At 44.7% G+C, this 9,688-nt stretch overlaps 1 pseudogene; it reads right to left on the reverse strand.

Moving 5' to 3' along the window:
• Positions 1–3,790: 3,790 nt before the first annotated feature.
• LOC123115161 (polygalacturonase ADPG2-like) lies at positions 3,791–9,376 on the reverse strand (annotated as a pseudogene).
• Between the last annotated feature and the right edge of the window lie 312 nt (positions 9,377–9,688).

Below are 9,688 nucleotides of genomic sequence, written 5' to 3' on the forward strand. Positions count from 1 at the left end.
ACGTTCCTGTGATGCCTACACCGACTGGAGAGGAAATTAATGATGATGATCAAGGTACTTCTGATCAAGTTGCTACTGAACTTCGTAGGTCCACAAGGACACGTTCCACACCAGAGTGGTATGGCAACCCTGTCCTGGAAATCATGTTGTTAGACAACGGTGAACCTTCGAACTATGAAGAAGCGATGGCGGGCCCAGATTCCAACAAATGGCTAGAAGCCATGCAATCCGAGATAGAATCCATGTATGAAAACAAAGTATGGACTTTGACTGACTTGCCCGATGATCGGCGAGCGATAGAAAACAAATGGATCTTTAAGAAGAAGACGGACGCGGATGGTAATGTCACCGTCTATAAAGCTCGACTTGTCGCTAAGGGTTATCGGCAAGTTCAAGGGATTGACTACGATGAGACTTTCTCTCCCGTAGCGAAGCTTAAGTCCGTCCGAATCATGTTAGCAATTGCCGCATACTATGATTATGAGATATGGCAGATGGACGTCAAAACGGCATTCCTTAACGGTTATCTCAAGGAAGAGCTGTATATGATGCAGCCGGAAGGTTTTGTCGATCCTAAGAATGCTAACAAAGTGTGCAAGCTCCAGCGATCCATTTATGGGCTGGTGCAAGCATCTCGAAGTTGGAACATTCGCTTTGATGAGATGATCAAAGCGTTTGGGTTTATGCAGACTTATGGAGAAGCCTGCATTTACAAGAAAGTGAGTGGGAGCTCTGTAGCATTTCTCATATTGTATGTAGATGACATACTTTTGATGGGAAATGATATAGAATTCTTGGACAGCATTAAGGCCTACTTGAATAAGTGTTTTTCAATGAAGGACCTTGGAGAAGCTGCTTACATATCAGGCATCAAGATCTATAGGGATAGATCGAGACGCCTCATAGGTCTTTCACAAAGCACATACCTTGATAAGATTTTGAAGAAGTTCAAAATGGATCAGTCCAAGAAAGGGTTCTTGCCTGTACTGCAAGGTGTGAGATTGAGCTCGTCTCAATGCCCGACCACGGCAAAATATAAAGAAGAGATGAGCGTCATCCCCTATGCCTCAGCCATAGGATCTATTATGTATGCCATGCTATGTACCAGACCTGATGTAAACCTTGCCGTAAGTTTGGTAGGAAGGTACCAAAGTAATCCCGGCAAGGAACACTGGACAGCGGTCAAGAATATCCTAAAGTACTTGAAAAGGACAAAGGACATGTTTCTCGTTTATGGAGGTGACGAAGAGCTCGTCGTAAAGGGTTACGTCGACGCTAGCTTCGACACAGATCTGGATGACTCTAAGTCACAAACCGGATACGTGTATATGTTGAATGGTGGAGCAGTAAGCTGGTGCAGCTGCAAGCAGAGCGTCGTGGCGGGATCTACATGTGAAGCGGAGTACATGGCAACCTCGGAGGCAGCGCATGAAGCAATTTGGGTGAAGGAGTTCATCACCGACCTAGGAGTCATACCCAATGCGTCGGGGCCGATCAAACTTTTCTGTGACAACACTGGAGCTATTGCCCTTGCCAAGGAGCCCAGGTTTCACAAGAAGACCAGGCACATCAAGCGTCGCTTCAACTCCATCCGTGAAAATGTTCAAGATGGAGACATAGATATTTGCAAAGTACATACGGATCTGAATGTCGCAGATCCGTTGACTAAACCTCTCTCGCGAGCAAAACATGATCAACACCAGAACTCTATGGGTGTCCGATTCATCACAATGTAACTAGATTATTGACTCTAGTGCAAGTGGGAGACTGTTGGAAATATGCCCTAGAGGCAATAATAAAAGGATTATTATTATATTTCCTTGTTCATGATAATTGTCTTGTATTCATGCTATAATTGTATTATCCGGAAATTGTAATACACATGTGAATACATAGACCACAATACGTCCCTAGTAAGCCTCTAGTTGACTAGCTTGTTGGTCAACAGATAGTCATGGTTTCATGACTATGGACATTAGATGTCGTTGACAACGGGATCACATCATTTGGAGAATGATGTGATGGACAAGACCCATTCCTAAGCATAGCACAAGATCGTGTAGTTCGTTTTGCTAGAGCTTTTCCAATGTCAAGTATCTCTTCCTTAGACCATGAGATCGTGTAACTCCCGAATATCGTATGAGTGCTTTGGGTGTACCAAACGTCACAACGTAACTGGGTGACTATAAAGGTGCACTACAGGTACCTCCGAAAGTGTCTGTTGGGTTGACACGGATCGAGACTGGGATTTGTCACTCCGTGTTACGGAGAGGTATCACTGGGCCCACTCGGTAGTGCATCATCATAATGAGCTCAAAGTGACCAAGTGTCTGGTCACGGGATCATGCATTACGGTACGAGTAAAGTGACTTGCCGGTAACGAGACTGAACGAGGTATTGGGATACCGATGATCAAGTCTCGGGCAAGTAACATACCGTCTGACAAAGGGAATAGTATACGGGGTTGCTTGAACCCTCGACATCGTGGTTCATCCGATGAGATCATTGAGGAGTATGTGGGAGCCAACACGGGTATCCAGATCCGCTGTTGGTTATTGACCGGAGAGCCGTCTCGGTCATGTCTGCATGTCTCCCGAACCCGTAGGGTCTACACACTTAAGGTTCGGTGACACTAGGGTTGTATGAATATGAGTATGCAGCAAACCGAATCTTGTTCGGAGTCCCGGATGAGATCTCGGAAGTCACGAGGAGTTCCGGAATGGTCCGGAGGTAAAGAAAACTATATAGGAAGTGCTGTTTCGGCCATCGGGAAAGTTTCGGGGTCACCCGGTATTGTACCGGGACCACCGGAAGGGTCCCGGGGGTCCACCGGGTGGGGCCACCTATCCCGGAGGGCCCCGTGGGCTGAAGTGGGAGGGGAACCAGCCCCTAGTGGGCTGGTGCGCCCCCCTTGGGCCCCCTGCGCCTAGGGTTGGAAACCCTAGGTGGGGGGGGGGGCGCACCACATGCCTTGGGGGGCACTCCACCCCCCCTGGCCGCCGCCCCCCTTGGGAGATTGCATCTCCCAGGGCCGGCGCCCCTCCTGGGGGCCTATATAAAGGAAGGAAGGGGGGAGGGCAGCCGCACCCAAGTCTTGACGCCTCCCTCCCCCTGCTACACCTCGTCCTCCTCCCGCAGCAGCTTGGCGAAGCCCTGCCGGAGTTCTGCTGCATCCACCACCACGCCGTCGTGCTGCTGGATCATCATCAACCTCTCCTTCCCCCTTGCTGGATCAAGACGGAGGAGACGTCACGCTGACCGTACATGTGTTGAACGCGGAGGTGCCGTCCGTTCGGCGCTAGGATCTCCGGTGATAGGATCACGACGAGAACGACTACTTCAACCCCGTTCTTTTGAACGCTTCCGCTCGCAATCTGCAAAGTGGTATGTAGATGCATCTCTCCTTTCACTCATTGCTTAGATGAACTCATAGATGGATCTTGGTGAAACCGTAGGAATTTTTTTATTTTCTGCAACGTTCCCCAACATGTTGTTTACACTACTACATGGATATGGATACCTATGGATCCGTGGATATTAAGCGGGTATGAGTATGGATAACATCTTTGTCCCATGGATACTTCCACATGTGAGCAATTAATCGATGTGCTCATGGATATGGACATCGATCTTGATCAACTCAACTCGTCCAAACCCGTCGCATTGCCATCTCTAGTTGTCGCGAGCAGGGTAAAAAGAGGCGGAGGAAGTACCAAGCATAGATACCATGAACAAAATGTTTTCAAAAAAAAGGCGGAGGAAGTACCAAGCTTGTACCCTAACATTTCCTTTATTGCTTCCCCTTGCAGAGCATTGGAACAACATTTTCTGTTTTTGTCCATTTTGCTTTCTTGCAAGTGCTTTGTGTTTCAACCTCACCACCTTCCAACTTTAGATTGATGTTCTCGAGTGCAATTCTCGAGCATGGGACATTCTTGCTACAACTCAGCTTGATGGCCTCCTTGGAAATGGTAGTACCTCTAATGTTCTTGAAAGTGATGTTGCTAACCTCAACTGCTGATTCCTGACTCTTGCATGGCTTCGCCGAGTCGCAGTAGTTCTGGTCAATGATAATCGGGTTTTGCACGTTACCCGTGATCATGTTCGCTAACATGATATCCTTCGTGAACCCATTTCCTCCCTGCCATGTCTTGATACAGGCACCATTAGCCGTTCCATATAATTGCATCGAGTCTATTTTAATACCTGAAACGCCGACTCTAGAGTTGTCATCTCCCAAGCTTCCGATGTTGATGCCATGTCCTGGACCACACACAACATTGGTGACAAGAAGATTGTGCAGTCATCCCCGGTCTTGATGACACAGTCTCTGAACTTGCACGTCTTTGCTACGAGTGATATGAATACCATTGGTGTTCGGGCTCGTATCGTGTGCCGTAATGGATATATGTGCCAGTTGGACGTTGTTGCTGTTCTCCACAGAGATATGGATTTATTGGATGTCTATGACTTTCAGGTTCTCCACTGTGAGATTGTCACATAGGTGAAACGTCGGAGCTGTAGGGGCCGCTGTGCACGGCAAAGCCGTGTTAGTCTTGCATGAGTTCTTCCACCAAATATCTCCGTTGCCATTGATGGTGCCGCCGCCGGTGACGATGAGGCCGGTGACATGTTCGATCACGATCCAGTGCCTCATGTTGTTCTCGTTCCACGCGGATCTGCTCCGAGGAGCCACCAGTGTGCCCTTCACCATGAAGGCCTTGAGAATGTAATAGCGCCCCAGGGAACGAGCAGCATAGCCAGCCGGGAAGAGGAGCACACCATATTCCACGCCTTGGCCATCGCTTGCGTGTCGTCGTGCTTCCCGTCGCCATGGGTAGGTTAAAAATTTCAACGAAATTTCGGTGAAATTTCCGAAATTTCGCATAGTTGAACGGGGACCAAAATATTTTTAACCCCGAAATTTTGATGCAGATTCAAACTGATTTCAAAATAAATTTAAATTATGTTAAAATTAATTAAAATTAAGTGAAATCTGAAATTTCAAAGTTCAAAATAATTTCTGAAATATGTGAAATCTTCGAAATTTCGCATATTTCAGTGAGCTTCGAAATTATTTTGTTTCTAAAATTTAAAACATTGGCCAGGGGCACCGTAGTTGTCTACAACGAAAACATTCTTCTCGGTGGAGCTGTTGAGCGAGCTTCGGTCGAACGCGACATCACCATGCTGTGTGCATGCCCGATATCCAGGCCAGGCCAGGTGAAAAAGGTGCGCCAACTTGAAGATCGGTTTGCAGGTTTTGCACGAGAAAAATATTTCAGATATGCTGCCGCCATGCCCATGCAAGCGTGCTGCTTCTTCTACCTCTATTTCTCTCTGCCAAAAGTAATACTGACATTGGACTGCGGTGACCAAAATAGCATCTGTCCAAGCCAACAAAAAGACCGCCACTCGCACGTTCAGAAGTTGAGAAGGAAAATTCAGAGAAACTGGAGCCACAGATTTCAGCAACCAAACTCGCATCAAACACTGACACCTTGTGGTCTCTTGCAAGCACACCAAACTAACAGAATTTTGCCAAACGCACGAACTGGCAGATCATTCGCACACCACCAGTGCATTGGACGTGTCAACCCTCAACACCGGGTTCATTTGCACGTTTAACGCATACTAGAGGAATACGCGCGCCTTGCCGCGCCGGGAACACACATTTGATATGCACCAATATGGTTGCTTCATCGACTATTGTTGATATTTTACACGTCGCTTAGTTTGTTGAAAGTGTAGCCTGGAAGGCACACATGCACACATCCAGGAGAAGCAATAATTACTGTGTATTTCACTTGTTCTCGGAAGCCAATTTATCCATTCAAATATATGAAATGTCAGCTGCAATATTCTTGATGATGTATCAAAACACAACATAGTTCTGTTGTAAACACATGAAAAAGCAGAGGTAAAAGCAATAATTTGGTGAGGAAAAAACATGAACAATACAATGTTTATCATCAGGAAAAAATACAATAATCTTTCTTATATGAGATGTTTAAACACCAGACATTTGTCAATTTCTGAATGATTCAAACTCTTGCTCTCTTTCCTTGTGATCAAACAAAATTACAGATATAAATTTTCCTTTATGGAACATTCAGGAAATGTAAATTCATTTGCTTCTAGGTACGCCAAACATCCTCACACCAAGAGAACTATTAAATGGTCACATCAACAGCCAACAATGCTTCTATTTACTACCATCATATCAACCTACATGTTATAATTAGTGTGACAAAGGAACTCTATTGCCAGCCTGCCAGAGCGCTTTCTCATCCAGAATGATGGCCAACAGAAAATCTGATAGTAACCAAGTAGCATGACTATATATTTCAACTAACTGATTGAAAAATGGATATAGATTATACATACATGTACTCCGACATGCAACCTTTCAGGCTTTTCACAATTTCCCGTTCATTTTAGAGGTCGAAAGACTATTGCACCTATTGCACTACCTATAATCTGAAATGCAGCCGATCAATTCAACATCAAGAGGAACAGAGACAAATGCATTTGAACTGTTAGTCTCATTGTATGTTTGTAGTTGACTCTCACTGTTGCATGAAATAGGATAGTCTTTCATCTTGGACTGTAACTATACTGGATCAGGTTTTTAGATGAACTATACTGGATCCTGGCAAACAACCGATTGATAGGTATGTAGAAAAATAACTCAGCTTCCGTTGATTCCCCCCCCCCCCTCCCGCCCCGCGCAAGGCACTTCTTTGTGCGGTAAGGGGCGAATCAACCCTGGGACAATTTTATAAACGCGTAATGAGTTAAAAAGTAATAGCTTAACAGGAAAATGTAGCCAAGAAACTCACTTGATCCTGACAGAGTGTTCCACACTCCACAGATAGCCTAACTAAGCAATTACATATGCAATAACCATCAAGTATCTTGTTTCAAGGGGAAAATGGTAACCAAGTATCATATGGAATCAAAAGGAAAAGAAATGTAAATTTGGGCAAAAAGGAAACATGGACCAACATGACTGTCTCGTGTTGATTTGTTGATCTAGAAGTTCGTTTTTTGTGAGAGGATTAGAATTTAGCTTAAATTTTTCACAAATGAAAACAATAACTCAAAGTGTAAGTAGGAAGATCTGAGCAAAAGTCAACCTCTCATGGTAGATTCAACCAAAGCAAACTTCACCTGGAATAAATGGATTGTTAACTGAGTTCTAAATGCAAACTATATGCGATGGTAAATATTACCTGGGAGACAATTTTTTTGGCAGGCGCTTCCATAGTTTGCATTTGATAACACCAACCAATGCACCCACTGATATATTATGGTGTAGCAGTATTTAAAAGGGAGAACAAAAGAAAGGGAGTTAGAAAACAATGATGCCTCACAATCTACAAAAATATCAATTGAATTCAGCTTGCATTTAAATTCCTTGAAATCCTTGCTCTAAATTCTTACAGACGCAACAACAATAATCAGATCTTTCAACTTTCACAAAAGAGAAATATGATAATCAGATTTGAACTTACTTGAAAAGGGAGAGGCGGCTAGCAAACCGAGACCTACGAACAAATGGACATTTAGGCTCGAAACTTTCATGTATGCTTACCAGTTGTTGTGCAGCAAAATGACACGAGACATTTGGATAGTGGTGGCACCACAAGTGAAAAATAATAAAAAATCATCTCTCATTCCTTACCCCAAGTTGGTTCAAACATGAAAGTGGTTCACATGCCAATTTAGAAGTCACCCTTAGACTTTCCCTGGGAAAAGGCACCACATGTCAGTTTACAAATGAAAAATAGTAACCTATAATCGAACCTGAATCAGAAGCGACATTCAATTATCAAAGAAGATGTTACAAATCACATAATGTTGTAGTTTAATTGAAATTAGAAGTTTCACAACTGAGGGAACCTCACTGGAGTCAGAGTTAAGGATATGAGATGAGCTGAACTTAAATTAGAAGTTTCACAAACATAGACAGTCTAATTGTAATCTAGTGGTGTACTTTGCCTACAGCTGCTTTGCACAAAACTTGGCAACATATGTCAAGAACCTTGTCATCAAAGCAATAGTTATACATCACTATTAAAATAACGACATGTGGCAATCACTGGGTGCAAAAATCAAGTGATTTGATAGTGGAAGAATTCATGACCCAGTGGGGAATCACAAGTTACATGCTTGATATCCAGGATAACACTGGAGGCCCCAAGTAAGCTGGATATTAGCGAGGTGAATATGTTAAGCTACAAAAGAAGGTCAACTTCTATAGTACTACAATTGCAGCAAAATTAAATCAAGGTTCCGGTGATAAATGTACATAATACTGAAGTCATGCTACTTTCTGTGTCAAACTGTGAAGCAATAAACCTTCATACGCTGACAAAAGCCTAATAGAGTGGATCAATCCAACAAAAGAAAAACCTTATATGCAAGTACAAGTGACTAATATGAAGAACACAACCTCCTAAATGCCATTTGCGGTTTAATTTTACTGAATTAGTGGAAAGAGATGGAGACAAAAGAGATAACACTGAAAGGCATTGAATCTCCGCACTGTTAACTAAATCTATCGAGAAAAGTACATGAATCACGGATCCATGAGACTAATTTGTTTAGCACACAAGCAGAGTCAGCTCACAAAAGCATCAGTTATTAAGTTGGAAAATTTTCCACTGTGTTAACCACATCAGTTATTAGTTGGTAAAATTACCATTGTGTTAACCACATTAGATCAATATATAGAGAAGGTTCTCGAAATTTTAGACACCTTGGGGCCATAAGGAGCTCTCTGCAAACATTAACAACAGAATGTGATGGCCAAATAGTCCAATTCATTTTCTCCTAAACTGAAACTGTAATAATCAAAAGTCAATCCAGTCTGTTCGGCCACTTAGCATAGCGAATCATTCATATCTTACACCATCAGCAGAATCAGGTCGCACATAGTACCAAGGGAAGAAGCAGCGACAGGACCTGAACATGTACATGGTCAATGGCAGAGATGCCGAGCAGATCGAAGGTCAGGGAGTGACTTGGGACCACGGGTCCGCTCGTATGGAGATCGGGCACCTGCGGGGCGGCCGTGCCGGAGGTTGATGTTGAACAGTGGTGGCCTGGTGGGGATGGCATCCTGCTCGTGGCTGGCCGGACATGAACGACGGCGAGGGGAGGCGAAGATGGCGGCGGTTAGGTGATGGGAGGCGGCAAGGGCAGGCTGGGAATGGAGGCCGCCAATGACGCGGGGAGGCGATGAAGTGGCCGACGTCGAGGGGACATCGGTGTCCCCGCGGGAGACCGGCGGCGGTGACCGAAACCCTTGCATGTCTCTCGCTCGGGACGGAACAGGGGTCAGCTTCATGCGCCCATATACAACCGCCATGTTTTCCTTAGTTGGGCCCGAACGAAAAGCACTAACGCGAGTTCTCCCACTGTTAAACAGGCCCACGCGCCGCTCGCCAACCGCGATTCACCAGGTGCTTGGATTTCCTGGGAGCTTAGTACCTGTACTGATGGCGGCCTGGATATTTGCGGTAAAATGGTGCATGCAGCGGAAAGAAATACGATTGTTAGGTCAACTCTAGCCGATCCCCTACGGTAAAATGGTGCATGCAGCAGAAAGAAATACGATTGTTAGGTCAACTCTAGCCGATCCCCTATCCGGCTATAGAGCAGCATAATTTCGGTTTTACTT

Source organism: Triticum aestivum, chromosome 5B (assembly GCF_018294505.1).
Source record: "Triticum aestivum cultivar Chinese Spring chromosome 5B, IWGSC CS RefSeq v2.1, whole genome shotgun sequence".
NCBI classification, from domain to species: Eukaryota; Viridiplantae; Streptophyta; class Magnoliopsida; order Poales; family Poaceae; genus Triticum; species Triticum aestivum.